We start from the raw sequence: 18,558 nt of genomic DNA on the forward strand, positions 1-18,558 counted from the left end.
ACTGAAAATTAATATATAATAATTTAAAGTTTTAGACTCCCTTATTCCTTCTTTCTGTACATATCACATGAATAAATACATAGTTTGGCTTACCTTAGGGCTATTTCAATGTTGGATTCTAACTGATTGCCTTACTCAAAAGGTACACTTACTCATCTGATGGAGGGTTCACATTGATTGCATTTCTATAAGGAGTACTGTCTCTAGTTATAAAGATTGTTGAGTGAACCTGAACCATTCTTGTATTGAAAATATTTTAGTCTAATGACGTCAAAACAGAAGATCACTTTTTTATGCGATAATGTTCATTGAAACATTAGCAAGCAATGGTATAATAAATAGAGTCTATGCCAATGAGTTGGCATGGTGATGGCTGGCACTATTAACCTATACATGTTTTTAATCAATTTCACTCAAAAGTTACATTTTTATTACTAATATGTTTAAAAATGCTCATGAATAAATTGGTCTTCAATTAGCTGCAGAATGCAAATCTCTCTGTAAATCAGTCTCATGAATGAAAACCATAAAAAGCAAGGAAATAAGCAGGTAAGTCATTCAACATCCCAATTACCTCCCTTCTGCCTCCCTTAAAACTATCTTATCTTAACTGTCAGTTAACAAAGCTTTTTAGGAAGAATTTCCCAATTTTGGGGGTGGAAGGGAGACAGTAAATGGTGGCTGTGTGGATGGAGAGGTGAGAGAAGTCAGGGGCATCTATGACCAAATGCACCCCAGGCATTTGCACCCTACATGCTACTGTAATAATCGTTGTATAAGATGTGTGTTGTGAGGTATCACTTGAAAACTAATAACTCACTGGTCAATAATACCATGATAAAATGTGTATAGTAACATAATATGTTAAGTTATAAGCTGAAATTAGGTTTGAAATGTGTTTACCAAACTGGTCTGGGTAAGCCAGTTTCTCAAAGAGAAAGGACAAGCTGACACCTCTACCCAGGTGTCATCAAAGTTGATGGGCAATCTCTGTCAAGTGGTCATTCTTGGGCAAGGAAGGGCGGCAGGGACAAACTTCTGCATCTTAGCAAACAACAGCATGGAACTGTTTCACCACCAGACTCCTTGTCTCTCTCCTCACAGTGAGAATGAATTTTATCAAGGGGTAACCTTCCGGAAAATGCATTTCAAAGAGTGACTGAACTGTGAAAGTGAAGGGCAAAAGCACACCAACTTCTCTCTCCCTATCCATCTCTCTTTCACCTAAGAAGACAATAGAAACCGCCTTTGGGAGAAAATCTTGGCCTGAGAATTTGGTCAGCAGTGTTACTGGGAACATGTGGTAGGGGATTTCATCTTGAACCAAGTCTAGCCTGTTAAATTTTAGTATTAGGAAGTGTTTCTGTCTTTATTTCTCTTGTAACCATTTCTGACTATAATGCCTTATACTTGTTCTCACTAAAAATTTCTTCTTGTAGTTAAATAAATTTGTTTTATTCTTTAATCAGAACTAATCCAGTGTTGTGTTTAAACTGAATTGTGTGGGTAACTCCAATTAAAGTAGCAAACTCTTGGACATTGATCCCCTTAAAGGACAACAAACCTAAAATATCTGAATGTCCAGGAGAGGGCTGGACAGTGCAGAACACAAGTTTTGGGGGAAAATTTGGGACTAGGGGTGTGTTGGGTCACCCTGCAAGTGATAACAAGACTAGTGGAAACCAGTGTGAGACTAAAGTGTGCTGGCGGGTTGAAGCTATACACAGAAACTCAGGGTGTGTGGCCAGCGTGCTGTTTGTGAGGGGCCCAGGTTGGGAGCTACATCAACAAAGCATTGTTGCAGAGCAGGGCAAAGCATTGTTACACAGCACCTCATTGATTAGGAGAACCCAGAAAGTCACAGCATCAAAGACAGAGGTCTTGAGTTGGAGGAGATGGAAAATGAAGGTCCTGTGGCGGAAGAGAGGAAAGATGAACTGCAATGTGTGGAGCTCAGAGAAGTGGGAGGGAAGAGGGACGATAAGGGCTACATGCTGCAGAAGGGAGATAAATAAGAACCATGCTGCTAGTAAACATATACTAAAGGAGTTATAACTAACCACTACTTTCCTTTCATTTTCGTGTGTCTTTTGTTTTTTTTCTCGCAGTTCTATGAGGTAAATGCAGCATTTTTTGAAATTACACCAATGTTGTACAATCTGCTTTTAACGTGCCATGTTACTTCTGTAACCTCAAACGTAGCCCATGGAAAGGACTGGTTTTACAGCAACCTTTCACCGTTCCCGCCACAAAATTCCACCTCTGCTTGGATGCCTCCCTAACAGGCTTTCCAACTCATTTCTCTCATGACTGAAATGCTGAGTGATACCATCTTTATAAGTCCTACAGGAGCAGGCCAGGGCACATACCAAATATGTACGTTTTTAGCTTCTTCTCGTTACATTTTAAAAAGTCAGTTTAAGCCTACAATGTTAGTTTTGTGAAACAGAGGTTTTGCATAATTAAATATCAATGGGAATTTCCCCATGATATTTGTAAAGTGCCCATGGCAACAGATTTTTGTTTGTAGTTAAACATTTCCTGCAGTGTTTGCAAACAAACACTCCGCCCCTGTGTTCCTGCCTGAGAGTCAAAAGGAAAGGGAGGATGGGCCTGATCCAAAGCCCACTGAAGCTGATGGAAGTCTTTCTTTCATTGATTGAATTGTGCTTTAGAAAAGGTCATATTAGAGCTGGTAAAATGGTATAGAAAGTGATTTCTGAATAAATGTGGAGATTTCACTTTACGGTTACTTTTGAGAGGCTCGTGAGCATTCTGCTGGCAGGAGACATGTCTGAGGATATTTGTGACTCTTGTACATGTTATGAACTTTTAGCCTGATGATTTTTCTGGAAATTTGTTATTTGCTAATCACCATTTTAAACAGATTGGCAATCAGAAAACAGAAGAAAATACCATATGACTCAGGTGACCCAGTGCATATAAATACCAACAAGCAAAAGTGAAGGTCAAAGAGAATAGTTTTCAACTAACCTACAAATTGACACTTATTGCCACAAACTATTCAGTAGATACCTTGGAAACCAGAATATGCAGATTATTAAAGTATCAGAAATCTGATTCCGTTCATGAATGATTTGTAAACTAAAAAGGGCTAAAATTACAACTACTATTAGTTGCAACAGATAATTTGATTAGCTTTACTGTCTACAAGCAATGAAATGAAACTAGCTAATCTATTTTCACTGTCAGTAAATAAATGTATATTTTAAAAGTTCTTTGTTTTAACAATCTATATAAGAACATATAGAAAGGTTAAAATCATACTTAAAAAATCTAACATTTTTCTTTGAATTACAAAAACACACCAACATACACAACCCACACTCTCATTGGCAAATTCCCTTAGCTTTCAGAATTGCCACCAGTCTTCTGAATGCTTAATCACTCGATTGTTAAGAAAAATTGAGAGTGAGGGGGAAAAAGTCTCTCTGGAAAAATTATATTCATGTGGTCTCACTACATGAAGTAAAGACCCAAGTGTAGGAATACTGTCAGAATGACATATTTAGAGACACAGAATTACAAGAGAGTAATGTTGTCTTCTAACGTTCCCTTTACTGCCCTCTTGGCTCACACCCTTCTGAGAGTGGTTTTATGCAGCTTGTTGCTATGAAATTACAAATTGTTCCTGTAAATAATGTTTCTATACATCTGATACATACTGGCCTGGCATAAAAGCTCTGCACAAGATTGTAGGTGGGGAGGCAAAGTGTTAGGAGATTTGCCAGTCCCGTCCCTTGTGCAAGTTAGGCTACTCCAGGCTGTCCACCACTCAAGGGCAATTTGGGCCTTTTCCTCTGGGAGCACTGTGCCCTGGAGTTAGGAATATCAATGGCAAAGAAGCTGCTACAGTGGCTTTGTGCCACCCAAAGCTTCCACAGAGAAGGGAGAATCCCCAGGGGTCTGAATCCACTGGCTGGTTTGTGCCACTGGAAAGAAGCAACTCGCTGGGTTGAAACTCTAGACACTAGTATTTTTGCACTTTTTAGACACTGTTTGAAGTAGGAGCCACAACTAATTAATTTGTTGGCTTTTATTATAACTCGCACTTTAACATTTATTTTTATTTTTGAGTGCTATGAAAGTTTAGTTTGAGGCATCAGGAATAATTTAGTCTGGACTTAGAAGTATGTGAAAATGTTTGCTGCCATTTGATGCTTGTGCCTGTCACTCAAGCAGATCCAAGCAGAAATACTGGGTTAGATCCTCAGCTGGTGTAAATCAGCATCGTTCCCCTGGCTATGATACAGCTACACTGCTTTATATCCGCTGAAAGTCTGGCCCCTCAGGTAAAAATTCTGCATTTCTGCAACAAACAGCATTGTGATTTATGTTGCTGGTCTTTTTGAAGGGGCAGCAGGTGAGGGATGCATCTGGGAGCCATTTGCCTTCGCCCATCCTTCCAGAAGGGCTGCATGCAATTCCCTTTGGCCCCAGTGAGCGCCATTCCTGCAGTTGGCTAGAATGGGCCACTTGAAAGCAATAGGAAGCACTTCCTCGGTACACAGACGCTGTTGAAAGCTTTGCTTTTGCAATACTCCCTTCCCTTACCAGCTTTGGGAGCTCATGGCCTGAACTTGTTTTCCCCACATATTAACGCTCCTCATCCCCTACAGCACCAGGGTGGTTGATCTACAGTGCTTTCGGTATGTCCTGTGTTCAGATTAACTAGTTTACCCGACAGAAGGCTACATGTACAGGATTCCTAGCCCCAGAGGCTTAATATACTTTCTTAGGCCCAGAACCCCTTATTTACATGAGCAGTCTTTATGCTCACATTGACAAAATTATCTCCTTTAAAAATATGTAAATAGATAATAATCCTAAATTTTGGAGAGGAGTGATTTATTTGGCCTGTAAAGAAGCTTAACAATAAACAAAACAAAAATACAGTGAAGTCAGTTAGGGCTCTGTGAAAAGATCATTAGTGAAAGGTGACTATTAAAGACATAGCCTATGCACAGTGCTTATTATGGATGCCATTGAACATATGATTACAACTGTGCTTACACTTTCACAGAGGATGCTCAGTGTGCTTAAAAATACTGTGTAAAACCCAGTTATCACTTTTTTTTATTTCACTTATGTAGTAGAGAGAGCTTGGGGCCTGGTGCAAGACCTGAGGCCTGAACCACAGTCACCAAAATCAGGGCCTGTCATAAAGTAGACACTTGCTTACAAGTTCACTGTCCGGTACACAAACTTGGCAAAAACACAGCTAGTGTTGCAAAAACACAAGCACTCCTAAGAAGTACTAGGTATTCACATAAACACATTCCAGAAGGCTAGTACAGGTACAGGCCACCACAGAGTTATGGCATAAACACAATTGTGAGAGATGGTACAGGAACACACCGACCCCGAGCAAGACAAGGACAGGACAGAAGGGAGGACAGGACAGGACAATGGATAGAGATGTTTTGTTTGAACCAACAGGTACAAGGGCTAGGGTTGGTAACTGTCAGGAATGTTATACATAACTTGTTTGTAACAATGTATAAAAGAGAAATGAGAGGAGGGGCACCTTTGTCCAGCCAAGGGGCCAATAGTTAGTACCATTGTGATGGCCATACATGTGTTAATGTATCTGAAGATGAGCCAGGGAGCTAGTACCACGTTTTGTCAACAATAAACCTGGCCAAGTGCCACCATCACTGAACCAAGTCTGTGGGTGGAGGTCTGCTGAGCCAGCTATCCGTGCAGAGCTGGGACAGCACACAGAACATACACACACACACACGCGCCAACTGACGACAATTTTATATCTTCATCATTCAAAAATAAAATTTTACATATTCAGGAAAATTGTAGAAGTTAGACACAAATAATTAGTGTTGCTAACAGTTAAACACCAGTCATGTGAATAGCATTGTGCTTATGTGTAAACGGTGTCTTAATTAATTACTTTACTTTTGTTAGTGCATCCAATATGAACACTGGATGAGGTGTGTAAGGTTGATGTATCTTTCTTTTTAGTTTATCAGTACATACGTTAGCTTGTTTAGATGGCATCACACAACTATATATTTCAGGCAACATTAAAAAGGATTCACATGTTTACATATTTTTAAGGAAGACAGTTTTCTAAAATCGTTGAAGAACATAATTGTTGGTACAGTTTATTGTAAATGATGAAGAAATAAATTTAAAGTGGCAGGACTTCTAATACTTGTAATATTTGTCCAGAAAAATCAACAAGCAAAGGCCCAATGTTTTATTGCAGAGCAGAGAAAGATTGTTTACTCTCTGAATCCCCCCTATTACAGTAGAACCTCAGAGTTACATACACCTCGGAAATGGAGGTTGTTCATAACTCTGAAATGTTGGTAACTCTGTTGGTAACATTGTGGTGGTTGTTTTCTAAATTTACAACTGAACATTGACTTAATACAGCTTTGAAACTTTACTATGAAGAAGAAAAATTCTGCTTTCCCTTTATTTTTTTAGTAGTTTACGTTAACACAGTACAGTACTGTAGGTCTCTGCTGCTGCCTGATTGTGTACTTTCAGTTCCAAATTAAATATGTGGTTGACTGATAAGTTCCTAAGGCTTTGGCTACACTGGCAAATTTGCAGCGCTGCAGCAGGGTGTGAAAAAACACCCTCTCCAACGCTGCAAATTGCGGCGCTGCAAAGCGCCAGTGTGGTCAAAGCCCCAGCGCTGGGAGCGCGGCTCCCAGCGCTGTACGTTATTCCCCACAGGGAGGTGGAGTACGGACAGCGCTGGGAGAGCTCTCTCCCAGCGCTGGCGCTTTGACTACACTTTGACTACAAGTGTAGCCACAGCCTAACTCTGGTGTTTGTAACTCTGAAATTCTCCTGTAACAGATTTAGAGCATATGCATACAGCATAATAAAAGGATTTGCCACAGGCTGGTTGGGTCCTAGAATAAAAAAAAATCTAGGAAAAAGGTAGTTTAGAATATATGAAGTCATGCTAGTGCATAATCTTGCTACACAAAATCTATAACATGACATTGATTGGGTCCAGGTAATGGCACTATTTGGCACAATCAGTCTTGTTCAATACATAATTTACCATACCTTCCTCTGCCCTCATCCCATTTTTCAGCCCCCAAATCTGTAATTCTCCATACATGTGATTTAAAAAAATACATATTGCTTTTTCAATTTGCAAGCAAAAAGAGTAAAAGTTGAAGGCCAGTGGTCCAGTACTTACGTTTATTATTGTAGGGTTGCTTTTATGTATGCCTATGACATAGGAAAATACAATAAAATGTGCGGAGAAATCTGACTTCAGTTTTAATGTCTAAATGATTTCTTCTGCATAGTGAATTCTTAAAAATAAGGATAAGAAAAAACAGACTGTCAATTTAATGCTTTCAGGTGTCTATTCTAATCCATGTCACTTGCTGCTTCATGGATTCAGTGAGCTGTTCCATTCTTGGTCTTTTGGCACACTGTGCATCACAACAGTGTGGTCTGTGATACAGATGGGCCTACAACAAGCAAAACAGAATATAAAATAATTAAACATTCTGCACTTACAGCCTTAGATTCATGTCCATAGGCAGGAAGCGGCAGGAAAATAGGCTGCCCCAGGAAGATCAGCGGTGTGCGGGATGCCTGCTGCGTGATCTCCGGAGCTTCAGCGGCAGCAGGATCACAGGCCTGCCCTAGGCACCAGCTTAGTTTGCTTGTTCATGTCCATAGGCATGCCCCTGCATGCCTTGCTGAGTTATAAGGTGTATCCCTGGCCTTCTCTCAATGGATCAATTGTATAACTGATGTCCCTTGATGGGTTGTCAAGCAGGCTAGCTAGTGCTGATGCCAAATTGTCTGGGGATGTCACCCGGATGCACAGCACAAGTTTGGAACTACAGACATACCATACATATAATTTATAATACAAAGGTGATACAAACACAAACGAGATTATCACACCTGGAAAATTATAAGATTTTTGCAGATACCTTACACAGCATATCTGGCATTACTCATTGCACTTTTACAATATTCATAATATCCTAAAGTGTCCCCCCAGATTCCATACAGTGTCACACATGATGCAGACATCTGAAAAGCAGATAGCAGTACAGAGTTACTTGTCCAAAACCCAGCCATCCAACACTGTTTTGTTTTTTGTTGCAGTTGTCCATGCTAGAGTAATAATCTTCCTTACTCAAAAGAAAAATGTTTCCATCATTAATTTCATGCTACAGAAACCCCACATAGCATGCAGTTGTTTTAATAAATCTAAGCAGTTGTGCTAGTAAATAAATATTTGTTTATAAAGTGCACTGTAACTGAAGACCATTGTTAGCTTAACACTATATGATGCAGAATTTATTTTTTTCCTTTTAAAGTTTGCTAATTCTGCATGGCAACATTGTGAGTATATTTCATGGATATTTTCCTTCCAATGAAAAAATAAGTTTGTGGGTTTTCTTCATTACCAAAATGAAACCAAAGGTTACAAATATCCGTACATGGAAAATTCTCTTGGGGGTTAATTGTGTACACAAATCTTAACTTTTCAAGTATATTTCATATGGCAGTTTTTTGTAATCTAAAGTAAATGGTAGATACTAGAAAGAAATTATCTTTAGCGGTCTGTAATCTTTTTTTACCATACTTTGCTGGGATACTATGCAGTTTTAGAAATCTAAGAAGCACTGGCAAAGCATGCTATCAGATGAAACATATGTAGTAGAAGTCAAGATGAGGTTAGATAGTCAGTTTATGGCCTAAGCACTGCTGCAGTGGTTTGTTCTTTGCTTCTTGATAACCAGCATGGGGGGATCAGAAGCACAGTTTGGGACTGGTTGGAGAGTTTAACCTCAGTGTTACTCCCAAGACTGGTGGGTATCTGCTCTCTCTTTTGCAGCCTGCCCTGACCTTGGCATTTCCAGTGAGGGCTGCTCTAGGCACACAGGGTCACACAGCATGTTTCTCAGTATTTTGAGCCTAGTTGTTTGTCTAATTGTCTGCTTCCCAAACCTCCATTGAATTGCTGTTAATGCAGTATTCTTGCAATTTCTATCAGGAATCCTGTATACTACTTGAAAAATCTTGCTTGCTTCTCACTTCTTTTGAGGAAAACCTTCCAGATCCTGGGTGCTATCAGAAAGTAAAGCATGTTGCACACTGGGTTTTGTGTATCTTAAACATTTCTCTTTGGTTACTAACACTAGATTGCTACCAGTCAGTGGGAAATCATTTTGGATGTGGAGAATCTACAGTGGAAGCCATTGTCTTGTAAGTGTGTAGGGCCATTAATTATCTCCTGCTAAGAAAGACGGTGACTTTTGGCAGTGTGCAAGAAACAGTGGATGGGTTTCCAAACAGTGTTGGGACATTAGACGGTGTACATATCCCTATTTTAGCACCAGCCCACCGTGCTACTGACTACATCAATAGAAAGGGGTATTTTCCCATGGTTATGTAAGCACTAGTGGATCACCAGAGGTGCTTTGCTAAAAGTTGCATGACACTTGCACCTTTAAGAACACAGGACTCTGCAGAAAGTTGCATGCAGGAATATTCTTTCCTGATTGACAGATTTACCACTGGTGATGTGAAAATGTCAACCGTAATTCTGATGCCTTGCTCCCCTGGCTCACGAAGCCATACACTGGCCACCTGGACAGCCCCAAGGAAAGATTCAACTAATGGCTCAGTAGATGCAGAATGACAGTGGAATGTGCTTTTAGTAGACCGATGGGTCACTAGCATTGTTTACTCATTAGATTAGATCTCAGGGCTTGGCTACACTTGAAAATTGCAGCGCTGGTGGAGGCTTTCCAGCACTGCAATTAGTCACCGTCCACACCTGCAAGGCACATCCAGCGCTGCAACTCCCTGGCTGCAGCGCTGGCTGAACACCTGGTCTGGTTGGGGTGTAGCGAATGCAGCGCTGGTGATCCAGCGCTGCTCATCAGGTGTGGATACCCACCAGCGCTGTAATTGGCCTCCAGGGAATAAGGAGATATCCCAGAATTCCTGTTCAGCCACTCTGCTCATCTGTTTGCACTCTACTGCTCTGGCCTCAGGTGACCCGCCCTTTAAATGCCCCGGGAATTTTAAAAATCCCCTTCCTGTTTGCTGCAGCCAGGTGTGGAGTGCAATCAGTTAATCTTTCCAGGTGACCATGCCTCCACGTGGCAAACGAGCCCCAGCATGGAGCAATGGCGAGTTGCTGGACCTCATTAGTGTTTGGGGGGAGGAAGCTGTGCAGTCCCAGCTGCGCTCCAGCCGTAGGAATTATGATATCTTTGGGCAGGTATCAAGGTCCATGCTGGATAGGGGCCATGAGCGGGACGTGCTGCAACTGCGGAGTGCCTATTACAAAGCCCGCGAGGGAAACCGCCGCTCCGGCGCTGCCCCCACGACCTGCTGTTTTTACAGGGAGATGGACGCGATACTTGGGGGTGACCCCACTGCCAATCCGAGGACCACGATGGACACTTCTGAGCAGGTGGGGGACAGGAGCAGCAGGAGGAGGAGGCGGGGGTGGAGGAAACCGTGAGTGAAGCTACTGGGATGGGGGAAGACACCCCAGAGTCCCAGGAGGCATGCAGCCAGGAGCTCTTCTCAAGCCAGGAGGAAGGTAGCCAATCGCAGCAGCCAGCAGTTGCTGAAGGACAAGCAGAGGAGCGGGTTACTGGTAAGCGGCTTTTATTTTCAGGGTGGAAATGTTTCGGGAGAGGAGGGGGGGCTTAGGGCTGCATGCATGCATGCCTAGATGTGGAATAGCCCATTGATGTGGTCTATCACGTCGTGGTAATTGGCTGCAGTAATCTCCTCAAAAGTTTCAGCCAGAGCGTGGGCAATGTGCCTGTGCAGGTTTATAGGGAGAGCCATTGTGGTCCTTGTCCCAGTCAGGCTAACGCGTCCGCGCCACTGTGCCGCGAGGGGTGGGGGGACCATTGCTGCACACAGGCAAGCTGCATAGGGGCCAGGGCGGAATCCGCATTGCTGTAGAAGACCTTCCCACTCTTCCCTGGTGACCCGCAGCAGCGAGATATCTTCCAGGAGTAACTCCTGTGGAAAATGTTGGGAGACTGTTTAGTGCAGATGCCCCCTGTAGCTGTTTGCTGTCCCCAATGCACAGAAACCCCTGCACAGCCCTGAAGCAATCTCAGCACCCCTTACTCACATTTCGTGGCTCCTGTTGTGTTATGTGTGCTCTTATTTGGTATGGGAAAAGTATGCTAAAGTGAAGACTGTAAACTCCTTCAGTGTGTGGGAATTACTGTCTGGATGAGATAATGAACAATGCTACCCTGTTAACTGTTGCCATTTTTGCCTTCCAAAAGTGACCTTGACTGCTGGACTGCCAAGCTCCACCACTGCACAGCGACTACAAAATCTGAGGAAAAAGCCGCAAAAAACCAAGGAAGACATGCTGAAAACAGTTATTGATCACTCTGCTAGAGAGAGTAAAAACCTGCAGGACTGAAGAGAAAAGGAAAGCAGGATCCGCCAGAGAAACGCAGTGGCCAGGAGGAAAAGCACAGAGCAGCTGCTAAGCATCCTGTCGCGCCAAGCGGACTCTATCGAGTCACTTGTAGCTATGCAAGCAGAGCACTACCATGCTACTCCCCCGCCCCAAAGCTACTCCCCCGCCCGCCCCGTCCCAAAGCTTTTTCCCTTGTGCCCCAATGTCAGCTCAACCCCGCCTTCCCCAGCATCCAGGTTCTTACCACCAACAGCTGCCTCCAACACCTGTAAGTTCACCAACCAGCCCTGAGAACTACGACCCTTACCCTCTGCACTCAACCCCCATCACCATGCAATATATGCACCCTGAAGTGCAGCAGTCATTGCACAGCACTCCAGACAGGACATATGCAAACTTGTGACTGTACAGTTCACCAACCCACCCCCGTGCCCTCTTATGTTCCTGAAATGTTGTGTGTCTGTCTGTCAAGGAAGTTTTGTTATTTTCAATAAAAGAATTCTTGGCTTTGAAAACAGTCTTTATTATTGCAGATAGTGAAAGATACCTTAGCCCAGTAAAGAAATAGGCACTGCAAATCATTTTAGGGATAATAGAATAACAGTGTAACCACTGCACTTCACTCCCATGCAAGGCAGCAAACATTACTGTTGGCTTTCAGCCTCAAATTCTTCCCTCAAGGCATCCCTAATCCTTGTAGCCCTGTGCTGGGCCTCTCTATTAGCCCTGCTCTCTGGCTGTGCATATTCAGCCTCCAGGACTTGAACCTCAGTGGTCCATGCCTGACTGAATGTTTCACCCTTCCCTTCACCCTCAATATTATGGAGGGTACAGCAAGCGGATATAACCGCGGGGATGCTGCTTTCCCCCAAGTCTAGCTTCCCATACAGGGACCTCCACCGCGCTTTTAAACGGCCAAAAGCACACTCCACAGTCATTCGGCACCGGCTCAGCCTGTAGTTGAACCGGTCCTTGCTCCTGTCAAGCTTCCCTGTATAGGGTTTCATGAGCCAAGGCAGTAACGGGTAAGCGGGGTCTCCAAGGATCACAATGGGCATTTCGACGTCCCCTACTGTGATCTTCCTGTCTGGGAAAAAAGTCCCTGCCTGCATCTTCCTGAACAGGCCACTGTTCCGAAAGATGCGTGCATCATGCACCTTTCCAGGCCAGCCTGTGTAAATGTCAATGAAACGCCCACGGTGATCCACAAGCGCCTGAAGAACCATAGAGAAATACCCCTTCCAATTAACAAGCTCGGATGCTAGGTGGGGGGTGCCAGAATAGGAATATGCGTCCCATCTATAGCCCCTCCACAGTTAGGGAAACCCATTTGTGCAAAGCCATCCACAATGTCCTGCACGTTCCCCAGAGTCACAGAGTCAGTCACAGTTCTTCTTAGCAGGATGCGATTAATGGCCCTGCAAACTTGCATCAACACGATTCCAACGGTCGACTTTCCCACTCCAAACTGGTTCCCGACCGACCAGTAGCTGTCTGGAGTTGCCAGCTTCCAGATTGCAATAGCCACCCGCTTTTCCACCGTCAGGGCAGCTCTGAATCTTGTGTCCTTGCGCCACAGGGTGGGGGCGAGCTCAGCACACAGTCCCATGAAAGTGGCTTTTCTCATGCGAAAGTTCTGCAGCCACTGCTTGTCATCCCAGACTTCCATGACGATGTGATCCCACCACTCAGTGCTTGTTTCCCGAGCCCAAAAGCGGCGTTCCACGGTGCTGAGCATTTCCGTGAATGCCACAAGCAATGTAGTGTCACACGCGGCAGGCGACTCGAAATCATTGTCGGACTCCTCACTGTCACTTTGGAGCTGAAGGAAGAGCTCAACTGCCAAACATGTTGTGCTGGCGACACTCATCAGCACAGTCCTCAGCAGCTCGGGCTCCATTTCCCACAGAAATCGTGATTCCCAGAGAGAGTAAAACACAGCAAGCGACTCACAATGGCGCCAAACGTGGCCGGAAAAACTGTGACTGCTGGGATGTGAAGCGATGCACCACGGGGCGTTGGGACAGGAAGTGGAATGACCCGCACCCTTCCGTCCCCTTCCCACAACCCACAGCACCAAAATGGGATGAGGTGCTCTGTGGGATAGCTGCCCACAATGCACCTCTCAATACAGCGCTGGAAATGCTGCAAGTGTGGCCACACTGCAGCGCTGTTAGCTGTCAGTGTGGCCACACACCAGCGCTGTCCCTACACGGCTGCACGACTAGCGCTGTAACTCCCAGCGCTGCAATTTTCAAGTGTAGCCAAGCCCTCAGTGAGTAAAACATCCCAATAGTTATAGCTGTATGTTGTGTACTGCATAATATATGGGAAGCAAATGGGGAAGAGCTGCTGCCAGGGTAGAGGGGAATGGTGGAGCAGATGGCTGCTGAATTTGAGAAGCCAGATGGCAGTATTATTAGAAGATCCCCGCGTGGAGCTATGTGTTTGAGGGAGGCTTTTTCACAGTCAGCCACCATAGTGTACTCTTGTGCTATCTTGAGATACTGTTTGTCTTGTGTACTTTAAATTATGTATATTTTGCTTTGTGCCTGCTGGTATCTATGCCATTGTGCCTGCTGCAGATTATAAATACTGCTGGGCTGGGGGCTTTGCCTGCCGCTATGAACGGTGTGGTGCTTGCTGTATAAATATGGCTGGGTGTTCTCCTGATGCTACAAATTCTGTGGTGCCTTTTAAACATCCTCCATATAAGGGGGAGTAGAAAAATAAAATAATTAAGAAGAAAAGAGCCATCTTACTGAGCAACAGTATTGCATAATTAATAACTTAGCAGTATTGGTTTCTGAACTGTGTCCTTTCCCTATCTTCTCTATTATGTTCCTTTCCCTCTGTGGACTCTGTATAGTCACTCTGCTTCCCTTGCTGTCTGAATGATTTTTATTTTTCTTTCCTTTCTATTTCCCACCAGCCCCTACCCACATGGTGCCTCCTTCTGCATGAACATTTTGATCAGTAGTACTATTATTTTACTATTATTTTCTTCACATAATTCTAAGTGAGATTCACTGATTAAGTAGATATTCTTTTTTCTGGTTTATAAAATTTTTAAAAGGCTGAGCTGGCATGCAACCCAGCTAGAACTAGAGGGAAACCAAGAAAATAAATGGGGCAAGACCCACTGCTTGGGAACCACTTTTTTAATAAGAGCATAGGCTTCATTCCACTTTCACACCACTACGATCCCAGTATGAACCTTAATTGAGTCACTCTTGATTTAAACAAGTGCACCATGTGTACAGAACTAGGGTACCAGATAATTCGTTGTAATTTACAATATTATTTATTTAAGCAATTAACTTTTTTCTCAGTTTGCCAAAATTTTCCAGAATTGTCGTGTTGTTTAAGAACCCTTAGAAATGAAGATATAATTTGACTTTCTAGGTCTCTTGTTACAGAATTGAAATAAGTAAAGACAGGTCAAACTTTGTTGTACTTTCCTAGAATCGTAAGGATGTTTTTAATTATTCAACCCAACACCCAGATTTGTAAAGGTGTTTAGGTGTTTCCCAAAATGAGAATTGGAGTCCTAAGTGCCTAAATCACTTTTGAAGATGGGACTTGGATGGTGAAGTCACTTGGCCCAGATCCTCACTTCCTATGAAATCACTGGGGTTAGATGCCTAAGCACCTTTGAGGATCTGGATCTAAGGCTTTTCTAATTGAGTGGAACAATGCCTAAATACTGTTCAAAATCTGTGTCTAAGTCCCTAAATGAGGGGAGGGCAAGGGAGAGATCTTGTGTTTGCTTTAACAAATTGTAATATTCTCAGATATACCAGGGGGGTTGGTATCAGAACCTAGATAGATAATTAATAAATTAAAGCCCCAGTTTTGTCAGAGTAGTGAATTCCATTCTTCTTTGACAAGTTTGATCTAAACAGATGACACATTTAGAAAATACATTCTACTTAAATTCTCTCTCGCATTACAAGACATAATATATGTAAATACTTATAAATTCTCTGTAAGCTTTACCTTCAATTCCCCACAAAATACCGTCTGAGATCCTGCCTTTTCCACATCCTTCTATTCCAAAACAGGACCTGAAAAATTTAGCGGACTTCTATGAACCAGAAGCAAATACTAAAGACTTGGAAAGCCAGAGGCATATCACTGGTGAAAAGCCAAGCCCATGTCTACATCTGAAGGGAAGTGTAAAGCGGATGGGATTTCTATCAGGGCACTGCACCACAATTTTGTCATATATGTTTCCAAGCCCAGGTATGACTACTTTTCTGTTACTAACCAGTACTCATTTTAGTGTGATCTTAAAGGGACGAACCGTGGCCAGTGGGACCCATAACTGGCCGAACCAGCAGGTAAACAAATCGGCCCAGCCCATCAGGGTGCTTATCCTGGTGGGCCGCATGCCAGAGGTTGCTGATCCCTGGTCTAAAGTCAGGCACCAGAAAATGAGGAATACAGTACATGTGAAAATGTCATGACTTGACTAGCATCACATCAGAATTCTGTGGCACAGGCAGGAATAGAATCGAGTTCTCTAGGGCAGCACTGAACTACTTCAACCATAGACCATCTCTTCTCTTTCTGCAGTCCCCTACCTCATTCACTACACCAGGGATCGGCAACCTTTTGCCTGGAACGGCGAACCACGGCCAGTGGGAGTTGTGATCAGCTGAACCTGCGGACGCTGCAGGTAAACAAACCGTCTCGGCCCACTAGCAGATTTCCCTGATGGGCTGCATGCCAAAGGTTGCCGATCCCTGCACTACACACTTAATTTCTGCAACAAATGGAGCAGGGGTCCCATAGACAGTAGTCTCCTTAACTTACATACCCCTGATTCATCCCCAAAGCAGGTCCAGTCTGTGCACTGAAAGAGGCAGGCAACCTTAATTCTGGCATTTGCTAGCTTTCAAGTGCTTGACTTTACAACCTTAATGTCTTTTAATGTGTGTAGTATTGTGTGTGTAATATAACGAGAGAAATTGAGAAGCTTGCAGCATTCTGAATGCATACACAGCCTTCAAACTTCAGAGTGGAATATAGTTTATGTATATTGCATAACCCTCCCTCCCCCTCTAAAAATATAAAACCAAACCCACAACACTGTTAAAACACCTGGCATGGAAAATTTCAGCCCACACAGTTAAAGTCTGGCTAAATTACAATGAACAGCAGGATTTATAATGGGAAGTGTCAAATAGCCTTCATAGTAGGCGGTGCTACGAGCCCCACCTATAATTAAATTCAAAATGTTTTTAATTGTATCATATACAAATCTTCCTAGGAAGGCAATGCATGTATATTTCATGCATATATATATAAATGCCAAATGGGAAAGAGTTGTTCTGGAAAGTCCTAATCAGCTCTTATTCTTGGGCAAACTCTAGCCAGAGATAACTTTATACTTTGGATCCCAGTGCTGGGGTGAGGCCTCTTACCTTGTGCCCAATTACCTTCTGGAATCTGGAAAGAGTTACGGTGTTCCAGTCACACCCTCATTCCCTAGCCAGCCACTCCTACTCCTAGGGCTCTTTGGGATGGTGGTTACGCCAGCTCCATGCCACAGGCACTCTTGTGCCACAGCAGTTCCACGGGGGCTGTCACCTAAAAAGAATGTCCCAGGTGTGGGAATCTCCTTCACATTCTCTGCACTGAAGACTGATACAAAGACTTCATTTAGCTTTTTTGGAATGACCTTATCTTCCTTGAGTGTTCATTTAGCACCTTGATTGTCACTGTTTGGCAGGCTTCCTGCTTCTTATTTACTTATTTAATTTTGCTGTTAGTTTGTGTCTTTTGCTAGTTGCTCTTCAAATTATTTTTTAGCCTGGCTAATTATACTTTTACACTTAACTTGTCAGAGTTTATCCTCCTTTCTATTTTCCTCAGTAAGATTTGACTTCTAGTTTTAAAAGGATGCCCTTTTGCCTCCAACCGCCTCTTTTACACTATTGTTAAGCCATGGTGGAATTTTTTGGGGGGGGGTTATTTATTTATTTGGGGTATACATTTAGTTTGAGTTTCTGTTATGGTTTTTTTAAATAGTTTCCATGCAGTTTAAAGGCATTTCACTCTTGTGACTGTTCTTTTTAATTTCTGTATAACTAGCTTCCTTGTTTTTGTGTAGCTCCCCTTTTGGAAGTTAAATACTACTGTGGTGGGTTTCTCTGGTATTTTCCCCCCTACAAGAATGCTAAATTTAGTCTCTTTACGGTCACTAGTATCAAGCAGTTCAGCTACATTTTCTTGGGCCGGGTCCTGGGTTCCACTTAAGCCTAAATCAGGAATTGCCTCTCCCCTTGTGGGTTGCCGGACCAACTGCTCCAAGCAGTCATTAATGGTGTCCAGAAATGTTCTCTGCATCCCATCCTGAGGTGACATGAACCCAATCAATATGGAGATAGTTGAAATCCCCCCATATTACTGGGCTTTCTGGTTTTGTAGCCTCTCCAATCTCCCTGAGCATATCACAATCACCATCACCATCCTGATCAGTAGTATATTCCTACTGCTATATTCTTATTGTTCAAGCATGGAATTTCTATTCAGAGATTCCATGGTACTGTTTGATTAATTTCAGTTTTTTTACTATATTTGACTCTGTGCTTTCTGTCACATATCATGCCACTCCCCCACTAGCACAACCTACTTTGTCATTCCTATATATTTTATACTCTAGTATTACTGTGTCCCATTGATTAACATCATTCCACCAAGTTTCTGTGATGCCTATTATATCAATATCCTCATTTAATACCAGGCACTCAATTCATCAATCTTAACATTTAGACTTCTAGTATTTGTATATAAATAAGCACTTACAAAATTTGTCAACATTTAATTGTCTGCTTTCATGAGATATAATTGAATGGGACTCTTTTTATTTGACTTTCTCTCCAGTTCCTATCTGTACTTTAACTACTTCTATCTTCTCCTTTTTTACTAGAATAGAGTATCCCTTTTAATAAATCCTCACCTAAAGAATGTCTGTGTCTGAACTGTGTGCTCCTCTGCACTTGTCGGCTTTCCCACAGCCATTAGTTTAAGAACTCTTCTACAACCTTTTTAATTTTACATGCCAGCAATCTGGTTCCATTTTGGTTTATGTGGAGCCCATCTCT

The 18,558-nt window shown here is 42.9% G+C and overlaps 1 protein-coding gene and 1 long non-coding RNA gene across 8 annotated transcripts in view; one reads left to right on the forward strand and one right to left on the reverse strand.

Annotated features, from left to right (window-relative positions):
* The window catches only part of MBTPS2 (membrane bound transcription factor peptidase, site 2), a 51,412-nt gene extending 49,998 nt beyond the window's left edge, over positions 1–1,414 (forward strand). For 6 of the 7 annotated variants that reach the window (XR_005591379.1, XR_005591380.1, XR_005591366.1 and 3 more), the window contains one exon: positions 1,105–1,414. The gene's annotated coding sequence lies outside the window, so the exon portion shown is untranslated. Of the gene's footprint in view, positions 1–479; positions 550–1,104 lie in introns of all 7 variants that reach the window. The other variant, XR_005591368.1, reaches the window with a different exon arrangement.
* A 5,828-nt stretch (positions 1,415–7,242) lies between these two features.
* Positions 7,243–17,051, reverse strand: LOC120375500. The gene is made up of 3 exons (XR_005586690.1): positions 16,876–17,051; positions 15,446–15,513; positions 7,243–7,484 (listed from the first exon to the last, which is right to left on the reverse strand). It is a non-coding gene; the product is annotated as an uncharacterized LOC120375500 (long non-coding RNA).
* Positions 17,052–18,558: the final 1,507 nt, after the last annotated feature.

The sequence above is a fragment of the Mauremys reevesii genome, linkage group 1 (genome assembly GCF_016161935.1).
Source record: "Mauremys reevesii isolate NIE-2019 linkage group 1, ASM1616193v1, whole genome shotgun sequence".
Taxonomy (NCBI): domain Eukaryota; kingdom Metazoa; phylum Chordata; order Testudines; family Geoemydidae; genus Mauremys; species Mauremys reevesii.